We start from the raw sequence: 26,447 nt of genomic DNA on the forward strand, positions 1-26,447 counted from the left end.
GTAATATCTGCTTCTCATCAGATGGGGCCAAGTCCCCCCGCCACACACACCATGTCTTTTGGTGCTTATTTCTGCTGTCACCCAGCATTTAGATGTGCTGTTTTCCTAGAGGACCGTTCGTTTCCCAACCTCGTCTTCACGCACACTCTTCTTCTTACTTTCCTTGTGGAGACGGACCCCAGGGCCTTGCTCATGCTCAGCTTGTTCTGCACCACTGAACCGCACTCAGCCTGCTCATGCTGCCTCTGCCCCTCATCATCCTTCACCACCTGACCACTGAGCTAAAGTCCAGGACTCAGCTAAAGCATCATTTTCTCCAAGTCTCTCCCCCTGGGGAGGCAGAACTAAACCTAACCATACTTTTCTTTAGTTTTTTTTTTTTTTTTTTTTTTACCTTTTAGGCAACTTTGCCATTTTCTATCTCTTCCAACCTGTATAGTCTTGTCAACCCGACTAGAACCCCCCGCCCCCTGCAGTTCCAGAACCATTCCTGGCTATGTTTGGTGTGGGAGTTCTTGGCACAGTTGCCTGGCAGTCCATAGCCCACGTACCTGGTGCAGGGTTCTGAATGCAGGTGGGCGGGGCCCGCTGTGAGCTACAGACTGTGCAGAAGGTTCATTGTGCACCAGCTACCGGTCACAGGGGAGGACTCCCACAGCATGTTGAAGAGCAAAGATCATGACTGTACAACCAGCAGGAATCAGAGTTGGATTTGGCACACTGCATCTTGAGCCATAGTTTCTACCACTTGCAAGAGTCTAGTGTGAACGAAGTGAAACAACTTTATTACTCACAGGTACTTTAAGGGACACCAGAAGCCCAGGACTTGTGGTGAGTCCGACCTCCAAGGTTTAGGAAAGCCATCCAGAACCAATGGAGCCTTGCCTGCGCATGTCCCGTATCAGGCAGCAGACAAGTGACCCCAGAGCAAAAGCACTGCACTCTGCGTTTTATACTCTGGAGTGCCTGAGGGACTGGGCTGAAGTGTCATAGGACATCCTGTTCTAGGAGGGACGGGAACAGAGCTTGGGTTGTTCAGGACAGTAACACCTTATCTTGGGACGTTGCACATCCCACAGTTATTCTGAAAGGGGACAAGGGCTGGGATGCCAATGTCATCTAGAGGTCTAGAATCCTGCAGGCTTATTCTCCAACCTCTGCAATCTGAATTCTGATTTCTACTTCACCACTTTAAGGCCACTATAGCCTCTACATTTCTGTTGTATCTTCTGTCAAATGGTGACAATAATATAACCAGCAGCATTGGTGAACAGGGGGAAAAAATGAGATGGTGTGGCAAGTGTTTACCATGGAACTTTCTATAGAGTGAGTCGTTAGATACATTAGCTGTTATCCTTAACTCATCAATCAGGGCTTATAAATGAAAAGTGATTCGAAAAAAGTACAAGAGCACCTCAAGAATAATCATCTCCATGAAACTAAGAATCATGACTTTAGTTTCTTTGTGTTTTTCCGCCCCCTCCATTTATCCAACACAATGTCGCACTCAAGAGAGTCCCATACCTGTAGTTGAACCCTAGACCAACAAGATGAGATGGAGACAGCTTCAAATTCAGGGGGTAAGAAATTATATAAACACGAAGGAACCAAAGGTCATCAGAGGTGGGCAGAGTCAGAGACTGGTCAGGGAAGAAGGAGACCAGCAGACACAGATGTGGGAGAGGGAACTCCGCCATGTGCCAGAGATCAGAGGGGGCTTTTGAGCAACTGGTCACTATTCTTGTGATGTACAGCAGAGGGCAGGCGGCAGAATTGACTAAGATGGTGGTGTCTTGATGGGCAAAACCTGCGACTTACGCAGTCAAGGGGGAGAAAGAAAGAATGTCCACGCGCTTCTGCCCTTTAAATGACAATCCTTCATGCTGGGCCCTGCGGTAGACATAATTAATTCACAGCAAACAATTCTAGATTAATTCTGAGCACTGTAAACACACTTAATCATGACAGGCTCGTGATAGACATTCCCTCTGCATGCTAAGCTCAAGAGTCAGATCAGAAGTCTCCAGCCTTAGGTTTTTAAGTCCAGCAGATGCACACTCACTCAGACCATGGTGATCAGATCAAGAACCAAAGCAGGCTTCTCCTGGGGTGGAGCTGATGGCCAGTTGAGGTGAGGGCCATAGGGAGAAGTCATGGCTCTCGTCAGGGTGAAGGTGTGGCTGCAGGGTTTGAGAGTGGTGAAGAAGATACAGAGGATCAGGCAGATGAGGAGAGTTGGGGTGTCAGATTAGGTCTTCATCAGGCTCTCAGGCTTGTTGAGCAGCAGTGTCGGCTGGCTGAATGTCTATTCATTTGCTCCATCATTTATACTACCTTTTGGGGGCTTCTGACCACCCTTTCAATCCCTATCAGCTGCCACCAGATTTCTCAGTGATGTCATTTGCCCTGGGGTTAAAGCATCTGGTCTGGTGGCCCCCACCCTGATTTTCTTGCCTCTCTCCCTTATGGAGGTAGGACAACAAGACAGAGACTTCACTCTATGAGGAGAGTGAATTGTCTGTACCTGAGGGCCATACTGGAGGGCTTCGTAGATGCGCCTGGTGAGATTGCAGGTCTCAAACTGGAGTTTTAAAATGGGGTTGCTTAGGCTAAGGCCTAAGGCCATCTTTATAGGTGGAAAGAGTCATTTTCTTGTTCCTTTTTTCCACTGTCCTATGGATCATTTGTTTCCTAAAAATGCCACAATTATTTATTAATTATCACAGCGGATCTCAGGGTTAATGTCAACTCTCTGTAGATGTGTTTAGATTCCCGTCTTCATGAAGTCTTTGCAAAGCTCCCGCTCCTCTAAGATCTCGTCTCCCTTCCTCCCATGATGAGATCATCTCTGTTGGTAGACAAGAGAACTTTGAGACATAAGTTCTGAATTTTCTTTCAGATCTCGGGAGGTGACTAAGAAAGCCTCTGTGTCCTGATCATGTTTAAATTATCAATGCAGCAAACTTCCTAGGTCACCTACTGTGGAGAGAAAAAATAGAAGTATGATTCCGGTGAAGGAAACTAAACATTCTTTGTTCAAACTGTCTTCATAAATTTGAATCATGTTACAGGATACTCTTGGGAAATCTCAGAGACATTCTAATATCACTATGCCATATTCAGGTCTCTTGTCCTTGGAAGCAGATACACTCGCAGGCTCTCTGTTCTTTGTGGACCCTAGGAAATGCACGCCAGGATCAACAAACAGTAGGTCTTTCCTGTGCGCTCGGGAACCTCCCAGAGGAAGCCCAGCTCTAGCCTGCAGCCGGGTGGACTGAGAACTACAAACGCCCCTTCCCAGGATGCCTTACCCACTGCTTCCTGTGGGTTTCAGCCAATGGAAGCAGAGGTGTGAGATTAGAGGGAGTAGAAAAGGGATGACACCATCGTATTTCTGTTTCCACGGACTTTCCCAGAAGTGGCTTTGTATCTCCTGGAAGTCTCTCCCCACCAAGCAGAACCCCCTCAAAGCCTCCAGCTCCTGGAACCAGATTGCAAACACCTCCCTTTGCCCTCCACACCCTGATGGTGGGGGGGGGGGGGCGGCTTCCTACCACGGATAGGGTCTAGATCATTTTCAGGTGTCCATTCCCTCTGGAAGGTGCTCCCATGATAAAACCCTTGAGCCTGAGCCGCTTGTCCTGGCAGATGCTGTCTGAGATGGTCAGATCCCCAGGCCAGCCTGGACTTCCCACAGCCTCTTCTGGAAGGCCGCATCTCCATGAAGAATATGACTTTGAACGTGATAAGCTTTGGATAAAATAATGCAGTCCTCGTCCTTCTGAGCTTTCCTCAGCTTTATCCTATGGTGGACAACTTTCAGGAAGGAAAGCAAACAGTTCAAAGGAAGAAGCACACCTATGTTTGCGGAACCTCCAAACCTGGATCCCTCCCGCCCGCCAGGATGGTAACCCTGTACTGGATGTCATGAAGGAACCATGAACTTTCTTTGAATCAGCTTACCACCTGATCTTTGGGGTTTCCCTGGTAGTTTTTCAATGTTGCTCAGTTGTCCTTACAAACACTGAACTCGCTGGTGACATTTCCTGCCTTTAAAAACTTTATTGGATTTTCATAGCTTTTAGATGAAGAGCAAATATTTCAGTCTGGTAGGTGATTCAAGTACGTGGTTCCCACCTTTCCCAGGAGTCTCTCAGATGCCTGGCTACTTCTACCCTCTCCCATCCTGGCCTCTGGCTCTTGGGCGTGGCCTAAATCTACAATCCTCTTTCATATATCTATCAATTTGTGTTTGGGGATCTCCTATCATGTTCTTCTGTCCCTGATTCACTCCTTCTAGTCTTTTCTTGCCAACTCTTTTGGTCTTTTTAAATTTCAGCCATACCAATTATGTGCTCTCTGCCCCCCAATGGGTACACTTCCCTGGAAACTAATGTGTTGAATATCTTTTTATTTTTCTTCTGTTTTATAACCTCTTATGGATTTGTAAGAATTTAATGGACATTGTTTTAATAATCTGGTAAGTGAGACATTTGTAGATATTTGGTAAGTTGACCTAGAAAGACAGCTTTTGTCGCATCTTTGAAACTGGTTTTCACTTTTTTATAACAGGACAATATGTCATTATGTTGAGTAATATGAATCACCAACTTTAAAATAATCCAGTATTGTATAGAAAGGAGGAATTCCAAAGACTATCTGACCCCCCCAAAAAATATCATTTTTACATTGAGTACACATTTATAAGAGGCCCCTGTAATGAAATTCGGAGGCTTGTGTTTTCTTTGTTTTGTGCTATTTTAGGGAGGATCAAAATGTAAGTGAGAATGACAAAATAAAATAACTCTTCAGAAAAAAAAAATAATTTATCTTTAGCAAGGATTGTTCCTCTCCCATTTTGACCACACACCAGGGGGAAAACATGACACCGTTTTCCATGAAAGGAATCTGGATTAAAATTATTTTTTATAGGAAAAGGATATGTTTATTACAGAGGCTGATCACTCCATCCAGATAAGAGAATCCATTCTTAATGTTTTGAGCATTGCCAGGGCAAGCACGTTTCCGGATTTATTTATTTATTTTCCCCCCAAAAGGTTGAGTAAGACATAACAAACACTTCCTGCCACCGGCAGTGCTTGGCGGTAGGTCGGGTACCTGGCTTCTATAAATCTTTATGCTGAGCCTTTGTGACATTTCGACTTAGAAGTTCATTCAGTTTGATGATGGAGACAGCAGGCAAATTATGACATTAAACAGCTCGCAGACCTTCACCCACGGCCTAAATGGTTTAATTTTTTTTAATGGCTGACTCTGCCCCTCCCTGGGAGCACAGACCCACGCAAAGTCAAACACCCTCACCCGTCTTCATTTCCCCTGCTCTGTCACAAGTGCCACTGACTACCTTCCAGCTCCAAATGTCTTCAGTTATTAAAAATTGTCAATAGAAAGTAATCCAGACTCAGACTGGCGACACAATTGGCCGCCTATGCCCTAGTGAAGCATAAAATAGGGAAGATCGTTACTATTACGACTGGAGTGTGCGACTGCATAACAGACCTGAAAAGAAATCACGCTAGGTTTGCGCAGCCGATTAATTTCTCCTTGGGAAGACAGCGCTTCTTCCCGAAGTTGCCCTCCCCGTCTCAGGTGAAGGCAGGGTCTTAGGTGCCAAGTGTGTCCTGGAATCTGAAGGTGCCACTCACTAAAATGGCCAGATTGGGGGAAGATACAAAAGTTCCATAAAAGTCACAGAATTGATCCTGTGACAGTCAATACTCGTACCCAATATTTTCTTTGTGCTTGAACTCAGTGCACTGGGTAGGTTGACATCCTGGTAAATTCTTAAAATTTTCACAATCTCCTAGTGTTGAGTTGCTTTTTCAGAACTACTTAGTCAATGCTATTACTGTGGGTTGTGAATAGCAGCTGTGGCCTCCTAGGAAAATGAGTGAAGGCTAGAGAGCGGTGCTTTCTTTGATTGAAGGGTGAGCGACTGCACAGCATCTTAAGAAATGCCTCCTATGATCATTACAATCCCTGAGAGGGGAATTGGAAATGCTTCCTGGTTATATTTTTAGGTTGAGTTTACAACAACTCTTTGGGTCGAGGTTTGCAATATATTTTTATTAGTCACAGCCTTGGAAAGGAACATTGAACATATTTTAATTAATTTATTCTTTTCTATGATCAGCAGGATAGTCATTCCAAAAAAAAAAAAAAAAAATTCTAAAATACCTGTAGGATAGATGTGGCTTCCTTAAAGAATGTTGATGATAGTTTGGTAATAGCTTGATTTTTCTCAAAATCCTGTTCTGTTTCATCTGAGAGAGTGTCCTACCTCTAACCAAGCTTGGAACCTCACATACTACCTTAGGCATTTTGAATTCGTTAATAAGGTGGTCTCTGTCATTTTGTCAACAGAGGTTGCTTGAATCTTCTGGAAAAGCCCTTCAATCACCCAACCTGAACTTCTCACTCTTCAGATGGACCTTTTGCAATCAGAACAGTAGAGATTCTAGGAGCTCCTCATAATAGGAAGCAAGGGTCCCTTGGCCCACCTGCCCTTCACACTGTAGCATTGGTCCTCAGCTCTTGAGCTTGGTGAATTCCGTGCTAATTCCACAGAGACAAAACAATCCACATAACCTAACCATTCAAAGCAAATTTCATGACTATCTGCTTTGAATGGATTTTATTATTATCATTTTCTGGCACCTAGGATCGAATCCAGGAGTGTTTTACCACTGAGCTACATCCCAGTCCTGTCTAAATTTTATTTTGAGACAGGCTCTTGCTAAGTTTCAGAAGCTGGCCTCCAACTTGCTATCCTCCTGCCTCTGCCTCCTGAGTCACTGGGCTTACTTACAAGTGTGCGCCATGGCACCTGGCTAGACTTGAATGGATTTAAATGGTCACTGATTCCCTTATTTTAAATCCAAAAAAAAAAATGATGATTTTTTTTCCTTGGAGAAAAGGTTTACATTTGATTTAGTGGCTGGGAAGAAGAGACCTAAAATCTGAGAAGCTCATAGAGCATGTTCTGTCTTAGTCCTCCCAAAGGTAAGATGTTATCGTCTGAAAAAAGAAATGTCAGAATGTCAGCACCACTGGCCATCATGAACTCCCTGATCTCACAAGCATGTGTCCAGCTGACTGGGTGCCTTGGGTTTTATCTTCCATTCCATCTCTCATGAATGCTCTCCTAAGATCTCTAGCCTCCTATTATCTCAGAGCCTCACCAGGTTACATTAATCTTGTTTTCGTTTTCCATCTCTTCAAGGGACCCCGTGTCTACTCAACTTACCCCTTAACAAGTAGAACTAAATCCTGAAACAAGAGGGTTACTCCATCAACCCGGATAGGTAAGCAAGTCAGGGGACAGCTGGATGGAGGGTTCAGTGATGGCAAAACCAGCTCACTTTCCCCAAAGATCAAAACTTCCCATTTGGGTGGCTTAGAGAACTGTAGCAATAGCACGTTAAACTGGGGAAAGAGGTTTCATGGGGGAGTGGGTCTAGAAAACCAGTACAGTTATAGAAGACAATTCACTGTCCACCACCTGGACTTCTATACTTCTGAAATCAGACATCTCTGCCCCCTATCTTATGCAATAAGATACTCTAAGATCTGACCTTGGAGCATTACACAAACCCCCATCACTGTCACTCACCATATCCCAGCCACCCCTGTTCTCACCAAAATCTTCATTTGCTGCCCGCCCCTCAGTCTTCATTGATTTTTTGAACCTAGGGGTATTTAACTACTGAGCCACTTTCCTAAGCCCTGATTTATTTTTGACTTACAGACAGGGGCTCACTAAGCTGCTCAGGGTTTCCATAAATTGCTGAGGCTGGTCTTGAACCCATGATCTCCCTGCCTCAGCCTCCAGAGCTGCTGGGATCATAGAAGTGTACCACTGCCCCTGGCCACCCCTCAGTCTTGAACCTCTGGTGCTTCACCCTCCTTAGACAAACTCCTTTCTGATCTTCACTTCCTAAATAATAATATTTTGATGACATCATCGAAGAGGGGCTTGGTAGGACTCAGTTACCAGGTATCTCCATCACCAGGCAATTTAATATGTCACCAAACCATCATACATTGTTGTGACAACTTTTGTTCAACTCTTTGTCAGACAAGATGAAGGTCACCAAGTATGGTGGCTGCGAAATCGTGGCCACTGAAGTTTCAAGAGCTTCAAGATCATGTCAAGATCAAGTCACAAGGCAGGGACTTAGTCATCCCCTGAAGAACATGAACTGACCCTTTCCTAGCCAGGGCCTCAAGATTGGGACACGACAGCATTTCAAAAGTACATGCTCTTGCACTACAATCAACTTCTCCAGTGGGAGCAAGGACATCCCTAAGATCCAGTGTCCCTGTGCGAGGCCTTGTTTGACACTTACCCACTTTACTGCTCTGTCGCCTTTGCTTGACTGATAGACGTAATGGCCAGGATGATGCCTGGCTGAGCTCAGTACTCCAAGGCCCAGTACCTGATAAAGATTATTTTGGTGAATTTTAAAAATGTGAAAAATAGATCAACATCACCTGGATCTTAGGAAAGGAGCAACTGCATTTAAAAATGTGATAATTTGGGAGAAAAAAAAATACCAATGGGTAGAGAATGGAAGAAACAAGTAACAGAATCTAAGGTAAAATTCAGCGCCTAAGTGAGCTAGGTATTAAGTTGCTACGGGAAGAAATTAATTCATCTGAGGAAAGATGAGAAGGGTATAACGGAGATTAATTAAAATTTAGTTTATCAGATTTTTCTCAGGAGATTGGCAATTTAGGCAGAGGAAAAATCTTATTTAAGTGCATAAGTATATTTCAGCTTATAAGTGCAATGCATGATAAAATGAAAACAGAATACCAGTGTACATTAAGGAATTACCACGTTAGAATTTGATACGCTCTAAAATTCTAAATCTAGAAAACAAAAGTCTCAGGGTGAAAGTTGGCGGCTACTTCAGCATGACAAGTTCTTAAAATACCAGATGCACAAGGTCAACAGGAGTTTTCACGTCCCTAAAGCCGACCACACTTCGTGACACTCATCTTGTCTATCAAGACATGTGGGACTCCATCCAGGAACTATTCTTTTCCCTTGGCTTCTCCTTATCACACTGTGTCCTGGGTGTCCTCCTCTTTGTCTGCATCCTGGCACCCTCTGACACCCTCTGCCACCCCATCCATAAGAAATCCATCTAAGTTCTCATCATTCCCTCAACACATCCTTCACAGAGACCTTACCCACTCCTAGAGCAGCAGCTCCCAGCTCCATCTTGTGTGTTCCAAGTTCAATGGGCAATGAAAGCAGTCAGTAGGAGTCTAGGTTCTCATGTAAACTGCCTGACTCTGGATCCTGGTTCTGCCACCTCTGCCTCAGTGTGCAAATCTGTGAAATAAGGATTATAAATAATAACATAGGCATGTTGCACAGATAAAGCTTGATGGGAATCGGCTGCAGGTGTCACCAGCTGTTCATCAGTTTTCTATCAGTTGCACAAAACACCTGAGATAATCACCTTATAAAGAGAAAAGGTTCACTTTGGTTTACATTTTTGAAGATTCCAGTCCCATTACAGCCTTGCTTTAGGCCTGTGGTGAGGTATAGTACATCCTAGTGAAAGTACATGGTATAGCAAAGTACTATTTAGGTCAGGGCCAGGAAGCAGCAAAGAGGGAGAGGAAGAGGCTGGGGTCCCACGGTCCCTTTGAATGGCATACCCCTAAGGGCCTAATCGCCTCTCACTAGGCTCCACCTCCTAAAATTCCCACCATCTATCAACATCACCACAGCAAGGAACAAGCTTGCAATGCATAAGCGTAAGCAATGCATAAGCCTTTGCAGGCCATCAAACCACATGGAATGCACAGAAGAGAAGAAGTTAAGGAGCTGAGGCCTGAGGGTAGATGGGAGTGGACACCCCCATCAATGTGTGCTGGTGCTAGGGTGGGAGCAGAGCTTCAAGGTTGAGCTGCCATAGATTCTGCCTCTGGAGACTCATCTGAATGGTGGAGAAAACAGAGAAAGTGGCAAATGTTAGGTGGATGAAGAAAAAACAGTGGAATCATCACCAAATCTAAGCACAGCACTCCAAATTCAGCATGCCACTTACCAGGAAAGACAAAATATGCATATGCTCTGACCTGAGTTTACAAAGTTCTGAACAGGCATAAAACCCAAAATAGACAAAGGGGATCACAGCAAACCATAAACATCTGCTCAGCAAAGGAGATAATCGAAAAGTGATGAAATCACGAATGGAATGGGAGAAAATATCTGTAGGCTACCCACCTGATAAGGGGCTAATATCAAAAATGTGTAAGAATTTAAACAACTCACTAGTAAGACAGCAAACAGCTCAAATTAAATGCAAAAACACCTGGACAGGCACTTCTTAAACAAAGGCATGCAAATGGTCAACAGACAGATGAAAAGATATTCAACATGAGTCATCATCAGAGAATTGCTGAGATGCCATCTCACACCTTTACCAGGGCTGTATCACAAAGACAACAGAAGAGTGTGGGCAAAGATGTAGAGAAAGGGAAATCCTCGCACACTGGTGTGAAGGCACAGAAGTGCTGTAACTATGCAAAAGTGTGTAGGTTTCTCCACAAACTAAGAATTGAATCTGTATATGAGAAACAATATCAGGAACAAATATTCACTGTATATAAAAGCAACAGTTAATACTTGAGGCAGTACTTAAAGAATATACACAACGTGGACAGCCAATAAGCCCTATTATGTATATATATATATTTCCAAAGAAAAGTGAAATCAGCATGTTGAAGAGATCCTCATGTGCTCATCACAATAACTAATCTCAGCGTGCCTTCACAGAGGACTACATAAAGAAAACAAGGTGGTATATATTCCCAATAGAATAGCATCCACTGCATTCACAAAAGAAGGAGATCCCGTTATGAGCCAGAACGTGAATGAATGAATCTGGAAGACACAGTGCAAAATGAAATAAGCCAGGCATGGAAAGACAAATAGTGCAGGGTCGAACACAGAGAGGATCTGAACATTGTTTAGGTCCAAGAGAGAGAACAGCAACTACTAAAAGCTGGGGATGGGAGGGCTGGAGAGGAGCTCAAAAGCTGCAAGTTTTCCGTTATCTGGAGGAGGAAATTCAAGAGCACTATTGTGCAATATGATGCCTCTGTTAAGAACAATGTATTCTATTCCTGAAAACTGTTAACAAAGCATTCTTTCCACCAAAAAGGTATGTGAGGTAATTCATATGCTAATTAGCTTGATTTAGTCATTGCACAATATAGACACATCCTTCAAAACACCATGTTATACATATTACATATATATATATATATATATATATATATATACACACATACATATATATATATATATGTCATTTTAAAAAGTGAATAATCAAATAAAAATTTTAAAATCTCTAGGGAAATAAGAGTGAAGCGAAGAGACTACATTATTTGGGAAAGAATAACATGAAGAAATCACCTGTCACCCATTCTTAACTGTCCCACTTATCAGAAATGAGTTCTGATATTTATAAAATTTTGAAGTTTAGTTTTGGGGACTAACACATAGTAAAAAAAAAAAAGAAAAGAAAAGAAAAAATCACTATCCACGAAATCACGGATTGGACAAATGTTTTCCCTGGTGACCTCAATACCCATGAGATCCCAGGGTATTATGAGTGCCTGACCATGATTTTGGGTGATGACTGAGATGTGAGGTTGAATTTGGATGGAGGAAAATTGCTTTTGACTAGTGTTGTGGGTAAGAAGGATTTGACAAAGTAAGTGCTTTGAAAGATATTAAATGTGCCATTTTCTAAACTGGTAATAATGAGGCACATAGAGATGTCTTTAGTGTTTTGAGAGAAAGTGAGAATAAAAAAATTCAGGCTGGGGATGTGGCTCAAGTGGTAGCATGCTCGCCTGGCATGCGAAGGGCGCTGGGTTCGATCCTCAGCACCACATAAAAATAAAATAAAGATGTTGTGTCCACCGAAAACTATAAAATAAATATTAAAAAATTCTCTCTCTCTCTCTCTTAAAAAAAAAAGAAATCTCTGGTGTGTACTAAATCATTTGTCATAATTACAACAGCCAGCCTTTGTGACACTTCCTTTGTCCCCTGCTGCATGCACTTCACAGGCCTTGGTCCAGATTATCCAGACCACCATGGGATAGAAGCCACCATCTATCCCCACTTGGAGTGTTGGCTATAGACAAGGAGCTAAGTTGGAAAATTAGGAAGCCTAAGAACAAATTTCTGATGCCAACTCCAGTAGTGTACCTATGACTTTGAACTTCTCAGGCAACTGATATTGTAGCCCCAAGACAGGGGCCACATAATTCAGTTAGCCCCAATAAAATGACAAGCTTCTTGATGACACACATAGAGGACAGAAGGTGAGATTCATCCAGGACCTGCAAAGTGTCAAGCCATCTTGAAATGCATGAGCCCTAGAGAAGCACGGGATGTTCTTTAGGGGAAGGAGAGCCAGTAGTTACTTATCAGGAATGCAAGTGGAAGCCCAAGGTTGGTTGCAGCTGGGGCCTCTGTGGTGGTAAGAGAAGGAGGCTTTGCATGACAGGTACAAAAATTTAAAGAAAGAAAGAAAAGAAAAGAAAAATTTTAGGTGGGGAGAAAAAGAACCACAGTCGGTGGCTAGTAGGTCTTCTATAATTTTGGTCTGAATTTCTTGTTCACACTAAATCTTCTTTCTAAAAAAAAAAGAGAGAGAGAGAGAGAGAAAGAAAGAAAGAAAAAACTAAACTCTTGTTATTGGAAATTCAAGTTTCCAAAAGCTATTTTTGACCCAGCTTTCGTGGTGAGAGTGATTGGAAGTGTTTGTATACAAACTACAGAGCTCTTCTTGCTCCTGCTAAAACCTACTCAGCAGTGGGAGGGTCTTGCTTGTGTTGCCTTCTGCAGTCATACAGATAGTCAAAAGCGAATGGACAGGCTACCTGGAATCATTGCTCTAGTCCATCTGCAACTCGGCATTTACCGAGCACCAAACTTTATTCATGACCTGACAGCCTCCAACATTCTGAGGCCCTGGAACATTTGAGATGCATGTATGTTCAATGGGTTACTTTCTTTAGCTTGAAGTTCAAAAGGTGATCCTAATTTTGATTTTATAGCCAAAGCATTTCCCTTGACATCTCTAAAACAAACCCTGAAAATGATCTTTTAAGCACTTTTTGTAAAAGGTAACAATATATTAATGCAACAGGAAGATTTTTTTTTATTAACACAACCTAGAGAACCTACTGCAAATGTCCTCCACTATCTATCTCATGATCATTACACACGATTAAGACTAATAACAACAATATGTTATTCAAGCTAATTAAGAAGTAAATTGAAATGACTTGTATTTCATTCTGGGTTACATTTTAAGATAATTTTTCTCATTGTGCTCTCTTCAATTTTAATGGAAAGATAGGAATTGTGTTTACAATCATACATTTAATAGACTCAGCAAATAGGTATCGAGTTTGTTATGGCCAGAGCCCTGAGCTGGACATTTGAGGAGCTAAAGAATGTAGTTCCATGGCTCTCTCCTCGGGTATGATTTTAAAATCGTCACTTATTTAACCTCACCTATTTCCCAAGAAGATGGCTCTAGACAGTTACTTTTAATACAATATGTGGCAGGATAAAAAGCAGCATGCAATTACCCACTTTTCATCTACTTAAATTGTAATGGCCATACTTACTTGCCCATTTGATTTTGCAAATTTTAGCCCAAAGGCACTTAAGTAGCATCGGAAACCTGAGATTCTCTCAGATTTAGTTCCACATGGCCATCACCGGTTGGCCTACTATTTTGTCGTAGATAGTTGTTTTAGTCAGCTTTTTCGCTGCTATGACCAAAAGACCTGACAAGAACAATATTAGAGAAGGAGAAGGTTATTGAGGGGCTCACAGATTCAGAGCTCTCAGTCCACAGACAGCCAGCTTCATTCTATAGGGCTCAAGGTGAGGTAGGACATCATTGCAGAAGAGTGTGGTGAAAGGAAGTGGCTCACATGATAATCAGAAAGGAGAGAGAGAGAGAGAGAGAGAGAGAGAGAGAGACTCCTCCAGCTAGATACAAAATCTGTACTCCAAAGGCATGCCCCCAGGAACCCACCTCCTCCAGCCACACCCTACCTGCCTTTAGTTACCTCCTAGTTAACCCCTATCAGGGAATTAATGCCCTGATTGGCTTAAGGCTCTCATAACCCCATCATTTCACCTCTGAATTTTCTTACATCATCTCACATGAGGTTTTTTTTTTTTTTTTGGGTGGGGGGTGTCATCTCGTATCTAAACCATAACAATAATTTTGCTCAAAATGACCTTCCATTTGTATTGTCAATGTTCAGAATAATCAACAGGCCTGTGGCCTGTGATTTATATTTAAAGAGTGAGACCCAGGTGAAAAATGATAAATAGTATAACCTGCAGGGCCAGACACCATACTCTGTTCACTGAGAGATGGCAGAGCCAGTCTTACTACTCTCAATTTATATTAAAAGATTGCAAAGTACAAGAAGGATAGAAAACTGTTGGGGAGTTCAGCCTTATTGGTCAGCAGTGTCAGGAATGAAGACATAACTCTTTCGCTTCTCTAAAGTCAAAGAAATAGATCTCAGACAGAACCAGTGGCTGGGTGAGGAGTGCTTACAAGAGGGAGATACCAGGCTCCATTCCTCCTCTGAAACTTGCTGAGTTGTTAGAAATAAAAGTCTATATGGGGGCCACCACTATAAAGGAGCAAATGGAGATATACTCAAGGAAATTTGAAGTATACATCTAGTCATAAAGGGAATGGAGAAGGTCAGGACTGATCCCTACAGTCTGGCAATTTCTGAGATAAAGAGGAGAACTGTAAGAAAGAGCTGGGGATATAGCTCAGTTGGTAGAGTGCTTGCCTAGCATGCACAAGGCCCTGGGTTCAATCCCCAGCACCACATACACACACAAAATAGCAACTTAACAAGGGATGTGACTCCCTAGAAGGAATATACACATGCAAGGAGGAGATGCCCTACCCAGAGAGATGGGTGAAGGAGTGGACCAGTAGAGGGGCCCAAGGAATTGTCTCCCTTCTAAGGAACCGGCAGTTTCATCCTATGGAAAACTCCACACCTTCAATACAGAGGTCAGTGTGCTGGGAGAGCCCACCAACCTCAGATGAAATGAGATCAAGCAAGAGGGAAACCACAGTCACTTCCCAGCACCAATGGACAACTGTCTAAGAAAGACTATCTATAACACTCATTCCCATTCCCATTCTGATCCTGACCCAATCTGTGAGGCTCTAGACCCACCTGGAGGTATGGCAGAACTGGACCCATTCCATGAGACTGGAGTGTTGGAAAGGGAGAGTGGGGGAGATCTCTAAATTACATTATCTTTTCCTTTTTCTCAAGGTTCCTAATAAAACCCAGTAATTATGACAGTACCAAATGCTGCACTGAAATACCCAATCTTGGCCACAGACACTGACATCGACTAAGAGATAAAAACCTTCTATCTAATTCCAAACCACTCCTCTGGCACGGCTTCAACACCAGCCACGGCCTTGCACAACTCGAGGATGCTTTCTGCTACTGAGGACTACACGTGGCTGAATTTTGTTTTAATTGAATTAATTCCTCTCACATTACACGAGCTCCAAATTATAGTGACAGTCTTAAACCAATTGTAAATGCAGAATTTGATTAATCTTTAAAAGGGCAGTTTCAACAGCATTGCATGAAGCCAAGAGGTGAAGCAGAAAAATAATTGTAGTGCTCCTATTTATTAAAAGAAATGCTTCCCCAGAATTTCACATTCCTAGTAAATAAAGGTACATTTTCACACCTATTTACACTGTGTAATATGAATCAGGCATTTCCAGGTTTTCTCCACGTTCCTATAAAACTTGGAAAAGGTATTAGATCTTGGCTCACAGATGCAGACCTTGAATATTTTAATTGGGAATCACACAATCATACATATGCTGTATTAGATTATTTTTTCTATGAAATTTCAGCAGCTATGCCAATACTAAAATTCTTCAGATATCTCAGCAAATGTCCAGGTGCTATCATCCCATTTGGTACTCTTTGTAATTTTTCTCTTACATTGTAGAATTCTTGCCATGTCCATATGGAAAATAGATCCAGATGAGAATTTTGGGCCAGGTTAAAAGCTTTAAAATGTTCCATGTATGTATAATGTGTCAAAATACGCTCTACTATCATGTGTATCTAAAAGGAACAAATAATAATTTTTTAAAAAACTTTAAAACATTTCTCAGTAACATTGAAATTCTCTTGGTGGTTCAAATTCTACTCATCATCTGTTTTACCCCTACTACAATGTGTCATCCTTGCTACATCAGCCTATTCTTATTTAGTGGGGCAAAAAAAATATATATATTAAGAATGTTTAGAGCATTGCTAGTGGGACTTCAAATTGGTGCAACCACTCTGAAAAGCAGTATGGAGATTCCTTAGAAAATTTGGAATGGTATCACAATTTGACCCAGCTGTTCCACTCTTTGGTCTACATACAAAGGACTTAAAATCAGCATACTACAGTAACGCAGCCACATCAATATTTATAGCAGCTCAGTCCACAATAGCTAAACTGAGGAACCAAACTAGATGCTTTCAATAGATGAATGGATAAATAAACTGGGGTATATTACACATGGAATATTTCTCAGTATTAAAAGAAACTAAAATTATGGAATTTGCAGGTAAATGGATGGAGTTGGAAAATATCATGCTAAGCCAAAAAAAAAAAAAAAAACACTGAATGTTTTCTCTGATAAATGGGTGCTGATCCATAATTCGAGAGCAACATGGGAAAAAATGGAGGAACTTTGGTTGGACAAAGGGAAGGGAGTAGAGGGGAGGGGGTATGGAGGCAGGAAAGATGGTGGAATGAGATGGACATTATTACCCTAGGTACATGTGTGACTGCACATACGGTGCACTGCTACATTGTGTACAACCAGAGAAATGAAAAGTTGTGCTGCAATTGTGTATGATGAATCAAAGTGCATTCTGCTATCATATACACCTAATTAAAATAAATAAATAAAATTTTTTAAAAAAAGAATATTAGGGCTAGTGATATAGCTTAGTTGGTAGAGTGCTTGCCTAGCATGCTTATGGCCCTGGGTTCAATCCCCAGTACTCCCCCAAAATAAAATTAAAATTTTATATATATATATATATATATATATACACACACACACATATGTATGTAGTGAAGGACAAAGTCTCTCTAGGACACAGAGGGAAAATGGGATAAAAAGGAAAGTGAGCAGTAGAATTCTATGGACATCATTATCCAAAGCACATGTATGAATTGGTGTGAACATACTTTATATACAGAGATATGAACAATTGTGCTCTATATGTGTAATAAGAATTGTAATGCATTCTGCTGTCATGTATTTAAAAAATAAAATCAATTATAAAAAAAGTCAATGCATTTAGGAATTGCATTCCAATAAGCCTATTACAATCACTCTTGTTATATTTAACACAATAAACAATTTTATTAAAAAAATGAATTCTGTTTCCTCTTAGATCTATGAATTATATTCCCTACAACAGGGATTTAATGTTTATTTGTCACATATATTAAAATTTAATGTGTATTTTTCACATAACAGCACAGAATGTTTCAAGTGCTCAATTGTCACATGAGTCTACTGGCTCCCTCTGGCCAACACAGCTCTGAAGAACATAATAAAAGATGTGCTGATCTATACTTAAGTAGCCTCTTTATATGTGTTGCTGTAATGTTCATGCTAATGAAAAAATAATGATAGAACTAATGATAGAATTGAAATACTTTTTCCTAATCCTGCCATGATTGAAGATTTGTGACAGGTTGTCACAACAGTGTTGTTAAGGCAACAATTATCTCTAGTTTATGGATGAGGGCTCTGTGTTAGTCAGTTTTCCATTACTATCCCATATACCTGAGATAATCAGTTTATAAAGAGAAAAGGTTTAATTTTACTCACAGTCTAAGAGGTTTCAGTGCATGATTGGTTGACCCCATTGCTTTGGGCCTATGGTACACATCATGCAGAAATGCGTGGAGCAAACTCTTCACGTCGTGCTGGGAAGCCAAAGAGAGAAAGAAGGAGCCCGGTTCCCATAATCACTTTCAAGAGCACATCCCCAATGTCCTGAAGAACTCCCATGAGGCTTTGCCTTTTAAAGATCCCACCACCTCCCAGCAGCACCAAGCTGGGGACCAAGTCTTTCTCCTATGGGCCCTTGGGGAACATTTAAGGTCTGAGCCATAGCAGAAACTGAGGTTCAGAACTTGCTCTATGTCACTGAACTGGGAAAAGCCCTGTAGCTTAGAATTCACCCAGATCCAGTCCACACTCAGTGATCCTCATCCTCGGATGTGATCCTGAATGAGACCAGTACATGGCTAGGCTTGGCTTCCAAAACACCTAAGTAATTATGATAGGTTTCAAGCAAACTTACAGTAGACTTTTTGTTTTCTGAGTACATTCAGATTAAATGCTCAAGAGCCAGGTATATATAAATTTCAAATAAACAATGAATCTTTTTTCTGTGTAGATATGTCCCATTATGTTACTAAATATGCTACTAACAAGATTCTGTTGTTTATCTGAAATTCATATCTAACTGGATGTCCAATATTTTACCTGGAAGCTATTATCTGACTCCATGTCAGTCATCTGTAAATGAAACGCAAGTTTCTAATGCTTTCGTTATTAGCCCTGGCTGGCAAGATAGCACAGAAGTTAAAGGAGTCAGACCAGAGTCAGAAAGCTGGTGAATGGAAGTAGGTAGGACACCTACTGTATGCAGCCTGCCCTCTGTATTGGAGGGTTCTGCATCTACAGAGTCAAACAACTATGGATTGAAAATGTTTTCCTAAAAATCACATCTGTACTGAACATATGTAGATCTTTTTGTTAGTGATGATTCCCTAAATATAAACTGTTTTCATAGTATTTTCATTGTGGTAGGTATTATAAGGACCCCAGAGATGGTTTAAAGATATATAAAAGCATGCATACAGTTTACATGCATATACTATACCATACACCATTTTACATAAGGCACTTGACCATTCTCAGATCTCAGGATCCACAGAGGGATGCAGAATCAATCCTCTAAGAATAAAGGGGTAGACTGTGTGTGACTCAGACAGATATAAGTCTTTGTCTCAGTCTTCTTTTCATAATCTGTAAAATGGGGATTATAGATTATATTTCTTCCCCCAATTTTTATTAGGATCTAATGGAATGATGAGTAGTCATTAAATGAAAGGTATAAAAATTGCAGAAAATATTCTTGTTAAAATATCAAAGTAATATCACTTATAATGCATATTCTCTTTGTCTCTAATTCCCAATTTAATTGTTGCAATACCATTCAACTGCCTTTCTATGTCAATGAATAATAGTTTTTAAAGAATTCATTAATGTCAAAACATTTAAAAGTGATTTTGGTTTCAAAAAATCTTATGGTGGGTATCTCAAAAATTTTTAAAAACTGAACCAAGTGACCCAGGAATGAAAAATTGGCCTTCTATGTATTTTTAATAATGAGAATAAAAACATGTCACTTAACATTTAAAAGCAAACATTTTAATATCTACAAAAGCACCATGCATCAAAAATTCTAAACTATGGAGATACTATTTCAGCATTCCTAAGGTACACTAACTACTCACGAAATTCTAGACTCAGGTACAAGATGAACTCATTGTTCAGACAAGTTCAGTTTCTGATATAATCACTGATAAGTCAGACCACAACAGAAGTCACCCCTAGTGTCTGAGAATACACACACACACACACACACACACACACAGAAACACGAGTAACACATACATATACAAATGTACTTTTTTTTTTTTAAGCCATGGAGAATCTCAGAATTCTGAGAGGGGAGAGATGTGCCACTATTTGACAGCAACACTTGGCAACAGTTCTGACAGTTTGAGAGAAGCCAATCTCAGTGGTAAACCCTTTTATGGGCCCTTGGCTGAGACGTTAAAACAGGAATGAAGCGAACGGGGGGAAAAGCAGGGTTGGCAAGAACAGAGGCAGGCTTCGCTCTGTTTATTTCTGCCTTCACTGTAAACTGTGCTCATGGCGGAATTTACCCTGTGCCAGGTTTGCGTTGCTTCATAGAGCATAAGACCCGGGGCAAGCTGACGGAGACTGCAGAGAGAGACGAGAGATGTGGCAGCCATCCCTTCTAATTTCAGCTTTTAGCAAAAACTTTGAATTTGTCAAATGGCTTGAGCTCTTCCATTATTGAGGAACCACTGTATATCAAGCACTGTGTTCATGCCTGGCCCTGGCCGGGGTGCAGAAGGGGAATAATAATGGGGTCTATTTCCTAGGAGTGCCCTGGTGACGAAGCACAAGAATGCTTCTAAAGTGCTTGTCACCGTGGCCCCGCACAGAGTAAATATTCGATAACTGTGAGGCCGGAGACCCAGTGGTAAACTTGGAGCATTTTGATCATTGAAGAGATAGTCGGATGCAGATCCAGGATTCAAACCAAGAGGCCCGGCTCCAGAGCCAGCCCTCTTAATCACTATCTTGCTCTGCCGCCATTAATTATCCATTAATTTTCATAGAACGTTTGAAAAATGCATCATTGTGGTTATTCTTAATATTGATAAAATGAGGCCCAGTGAATTTGAATGGCTTGGCCAGGATGTGAGCAGAAGAGAAGGTGGGTCTCCCAGCGACCGCTCCTCACTGCAGTTCAGTCCATCAGCCTGAACAGATGCCCACCCCACAGTAAATATTAAAGAAAGTATTGTAGGAAAAAAAAAAAAAAAGAAGAAAGAAGAGAAGAGAAGAAGATGGAACAGCACCAGGTTTCAAAAAGGAACCAATGAGGAGGAACCCGGGCCGTGTGAACGCAGGGATACAAAATGTGCATACAAAGGACTGAAAAGAGAAAATCAAGAGGGAGCCGTCCCAGAAGCTTCCAGGAAAAGGGAAATTGAGAGCCAAGTTTAGAAAGAAAAGAGGGGTATGGGTTGGCAAAGCCTTTTCACTCCCGCCATCTTGCCAATCAACAAACCCTCCTTGTCCAAGGGCCCTTCCTTCCCAGCACCAAGCGACGTGGTGGCGTGTGTGTGCACAGCTCCAGCCGGACGCCCTCCCCGCGGGGAAAGCGTGAGACAAGTCAGACAACACTCAACATGGCTGTTGACAAATAGCCAAAGAAATTCACCAGTATTGCACCAGGTGACCTGTTCCAAGGAAAGAAAGAAAGAAACTTTAGGAAGACAATTAGAGTCCTATAAAAATTCCAACCTCTTTCAGTTCTGTAGTTCTTCTTCTTTTTTTATTCTTTGTCATCTTAAATGACTTTTTTGCCAGTCTTCGAAGGCACACAAGCTTTTTATGCTTCCCCTATCTGGATTTACATATGCTCACAGTTTGTCCCCCCACCCCCAGTTTATGCGCCCCCTCCCCAGCTTTATTCCCACCCTCTCATCTTCCCACACCACCCCCCAAAAGACAAACGAAAATAAAACAAACAAACAAATATGTGAAAGTTCTTACTGGGAATGATTCAAGAGTCTCTATACTATTAAGACACTGAGTAATGATTGGCTGCTTTCCAGGCCGCTCCGCAGCCTGTTAAATAGCTCAATTAGTGAGCAGTGCGCACTCTCTCTAGTTCTCCCTCTCTCTCTCTCTATCTCTCTCATTGAATTTTGCCAAGTGCATGCTGCATTGTTGGAAAGGGGCAGTGCCAGATTAGCCTAGCAACATCCCTTTATAGCCCTGACGTCTGGGACACCTGAGCGCAGCAGAGAAATCACCATCCCCGGGCTCTGTGGGGACCACGGGCAGCAGAGTACACTGCGACAGGATGCTTTCTCCTTCTGAAGGGTGGTTAATGAGCAATGTAGGTGAAGACCCTTGAGAGCCACCCGGGCATCCTGCCCACCCAAATAGAAGACAGCGTCAAGTGGCAGCCTGAGCTGGAGCCGAGGACCACAGAGGGATGGAAGCAAAGAGAGCCGGTGGGGGAGGGGGAAGAGCACAGGTCCTAAAGTATAAGCTCTGCCCATGCATTGAGGTCTGAACGGTCTTAAGTAAAGCTTGGATCATATTTTTTTCTTTAAACAATATAAACCCCGGAAATAAGGAAGTCAAAAAATATCGGTGTGATGGAACTTAGCCCTGTGCCTTTAGCACCTTTTCCTTCAGGACTCAGCTTTGGTGGCCTCTTCTTATAGGAAGAGGTTGAAGCATACCCCCCGCCCCCATATGTGAAGTGAGCCCTCAACTCTATGCTCTATTTATGTCTATTTGTGGCTCAACCAGACATAAACAGTGTCAGAAGAGAACAAATGAGGAAGCTGCCTTCTATATGGAATACTGTATACAAGCCCGACCTAATTCACAATTCCAGAGCTGAAACTAGTTGCAGTGCTCTGAAAAATTCATACAGAAAGCAGGACATTCATGTCATAAGGTAAACACATTTAAGTCTGTTGTCTGTTTCGGTAACACATTCATTGGTATGGGCTATGTGATACTGATGTATTCATTACATCTTGGCATTTACAATATACAGTATTTCTCTGCTTGACTCATTACAGCCTTCGTACCAATTAGGTGAAAGAAAATATTGTTTGCAAAAATACTTTTAGGGGGATTACATTTATCCTAGAATATTATGTATCACAATTTTAGAAACATTAAGTCCCAAAATTTACATATAATTATTATGGTTATACCCTAGAGAAGATATTTAAATGTCTTTACCCTATCTGTTGGGTATGTGTTTCTCTCCAAAGGAGAACCCTGTCAAACAATTAGAATGCAGATATAAGAGGAAATATTCTTGGTTGCTAAATTGGAGAAAAAGTTGCCCCAAGATAAAAATTCTTAATGTAAAATTGTACTTTGATTTGGGTGGTTTATTTTTGCTATGACATTATGGGAATTTTTTTTTAAATTTTAAGCATAAAATCATACAACTCAATTATCAAGATATTTGCATCTGAGAAAATCAAATACTGAAATTAGACTCGGTGATTTTTATGTGGACTTGAATCTGTTTCTTTGTAATTTCTGAGGGTACTTGGAAGTGTTTTGCCATGAATGCTAATGTGCTTTGTGTTTTAAGCAGTGATTCTGCACATGTTGAAACACAGACAAATTTGAGCTGGAGACACAGGCAAAGTACTTTGTTGGAAATCATAAAGGTCCTTCCAAATGAGATCTCCAAATACATCCTCCTTCACATCAAAAGACAATGTACACATAAGTGTCTATATTCTGGCTGGATATATACATTCATAAAGAAAAAAAAAGTTCATTTTAATTTCAAAAGAAGGTCCTCACTATCTTAGCACCCACCTCTATTTTTATAGATCAAAGGTGATAACAGATACCTATATAAGTCACTACTAAAATGCTATATTAAGATAATCTGTCATCCATTTCCATTTTTTTTTTCTGGGAAAAAAAAAAGGAAGGAAAATGAGGGAAAGAAAGAAAGCATAATCAAAAGCCTAAATGACAAAGAGTTGACAGTCAGATTCTGTGGTAAATGATTCCAGAGTCGCTGGCGCTGGCCTGCGGAGATGCGGAGGAAGTCCCCAGCAGACCTGATTAATTCCAGTCTCTCCAGCTGCCAGGGGAGCAGAGGGTAAGCAGTTTCGCAGAGAGGAGCCTATTACCACTACTAGGCTGAAATAGATCTAATCAACTCACAGCCGCTCAAAAGAAAACTTTACAGGTTTAGCTCACTAAGGCAGTGCTTTAAATGATGACTACAAAGGACCGTGGGAGTCTGAAAGCATTTAGTCTTTATTGCGGCTCAAGGAAATTTTCTGCTGTGGTTAGGCCATGCTAATTTACTGAACATGACAAAGCCTCCCAGGCTGTGTGACATCATTTGTTTAAAGGCCACAGTGCTCATACTAGAGTATTTCGAATATTACTTTTTTTTTCTTCAAAAACAGTTAATTTGTTGATATTTCATTGGTGTTTGGGCTAATTACATGCACTATTATAAATGTCTGGACTAACCTACTTTAACATTTAATTTAAACAACAATGCTCTGTAATTTGTCATGGTGCTCACAAAGTGATGAATATTGCAACTTTGTTTTCTAAGCAATCAACATTTTATCCGTGCATCTTAAGAGGAAATTCCTGGCAGGAAAGAGACCCTGAGAAACCCATGCAGTGTTCACATCCCCAGCTTCAGAATTAAACTAAGTTGCATAGCAATTCATATCATAATGATTTGAGAGGTTGAAAACGGTAAGAACTAATAAACACTATATCAAACAAAGTTCTGGATTTTTAAAAATGTTTCATATTCCCTGTTCCTTTTTCATGGAAAATAAACAGAAGAAAATTATTAAGACCAGATTGAAACCAAATAACCATTTGTCTTTTTTTTTTTTTTTTGAGCTGTAGGGGGGGGGGGTGCTTGAAATCTTTGTAAAAGATTTGCAGAGGTAAAATCTGCTTTTGTTTAAATAATCAAGATTTGGAAACTCTCCATGAGTAACTTGATACATTGTTTAGAATGCTGTGTGTGATAGCAAATATGTACACACACACTCTCATTAAATATATTGATTACTAATGAATTCACTGATCACACCACCCAAAACAATTCAAGTCATTGAATTTAAGTTAATCACACATGATCATCTACCAAAAAAAAAAAAAAAAATGCCTTCAGATTTGTTTTTTTTTTTTGGTGGATGGAAAATACAGAAGAACCCAAAAGATGAACAAGGAGGGAGCAGAGATTAGATAAATGATAGACAGTCTAGAAGTTTAATAAATGTTCTGAGCCTCTCTAAAACATTACTCTAAGTACAGTTCCAGGGTTAATGGTGGATGATAGGAGGGGGTGCTGGAAACCCCACAGTTTTAGGAGTGAAACACATTTATATGCTATTTCAAGGAAAATCTCAACATTTCACTGGAGTCTTACTCAGATTTAGAAAGACACCCTTGCTGGTAAGCATGTGCATAGAACTTATTATAACCATACCTAGTCACATCATTTTTACTGCTCCTTGAATGGCAGCTAAATCATTCATTTACACAGAGGTCCTGATGATCAGTTTTGCCCCTTAAAAGAGAACACTGAGCTATTTATGCCTTGCTTATACTGAGCTCAAGAGGTGACCTGGACTTTCCTTAAGTCAAGAAGTCCAAAATGCATATTGCAAAGTCTGTCCTGGAAGATGATTTGGAAATGCCTGATTTTTCATCCAAACATCACGTTTGGTTCTATTATGTCTTGAACTGTGTCTCTGGAGTTCAAGCTGGATTTGTGTTTTTAGATCAAAGAAACTTCATTTTCTGAGGTTTTTCATATTTTCCTCATTCAGGTAATATTAAGCCACTTAAGATGACAACAATAAGAATCCAGAAGCCCTCTTAGATGACATCCAAAGGTCTTGTGACTGTAGAGTTGAATGGGTCATTCTCCAGCACAGTGATGGCTCTCTCATAGTCACAGGACACAGAGGGCTGGATTTTTGTCTGTTTCTTTCAGTGACAGTTGGTTCCTAGTGGCCTCAAATGTGCAAGCAATTAGACAGCTGTATGTATAATTGGTTTGACATGCCTGTTTTGTTCTTCCAGAGAGAAAAACTACCTCTAGAAATTCTAAGGATGCATTTTTAACGATATAGATGACTTTTAAAAAAATATGTTTTGTAAATCTGCAGCATCCAATTGAGGGCCAAACAAGACTGTAAAGTATCAGATGTGTATGGTACCAGTGGTTGGCTGGATCCTTGAATAAGGAACTACCCTGTTGGGCTCCAGGTCGTGAATAGTCTCATAGTAAACTCAGTCTGCTGTTCTCAGTCTGTTCCAAAGCCTACTGACAACATAATACATATTATTGTTGGTGGGGGTGGGGGGGAGAATTGAGAGGAGGAAAAGTAGGACCAGATAGGAGAAAAACCAGAAGATCAATATAAATCCATTTAGAACACAACTCAAAGCAAATGACCTACAGAAGCTAAGTCAGTAGCATGGTTTTCACATACAAAGGAGGAGCTTTTGGAATTTCCTTGTGTTATTTGGAAAGAAAAATTAAATTATTAATCATTAAAATTTCAAAGTTACATAGCTTTAAGGGTAAGAAAAAAATGAAAATACATTCATGAAGTGAAAACATTGAAGAAAAACAGTGAGTGGAATGATGACAGGAAAGCTCTGAATGAAGTTCTTTGCCTTTTATTGAGCACTTAAAAATGCATAATGTTAGGAAAGATTCAGCTAGGAGCCATTGCTCTTGCATTTACATTACTGTGGGATTTACTTGTTGGGCATCTTTACTGTGGTGCTCACAGGTTGATTTTGCCACGTTATCCCATGGACGGTGTGCAAGTCATGTAATGTATTGCTAATTAATGACACGTACATCCCCAAAAGTCATTAAGGAGAAAC

The sequence above is a fragment of the Spermophilus citellus genome, assembly GCF_964194105.1.
Source record: "Spermophilus citellus genome assembly, chromosome: 13".
Classification (NCBI taxonomy): Eukaryota; Metazoa; Chordata; class Mammalia; order Rodentia; family Sciuridae; genus Spermophilus; species Spermophilus citellus.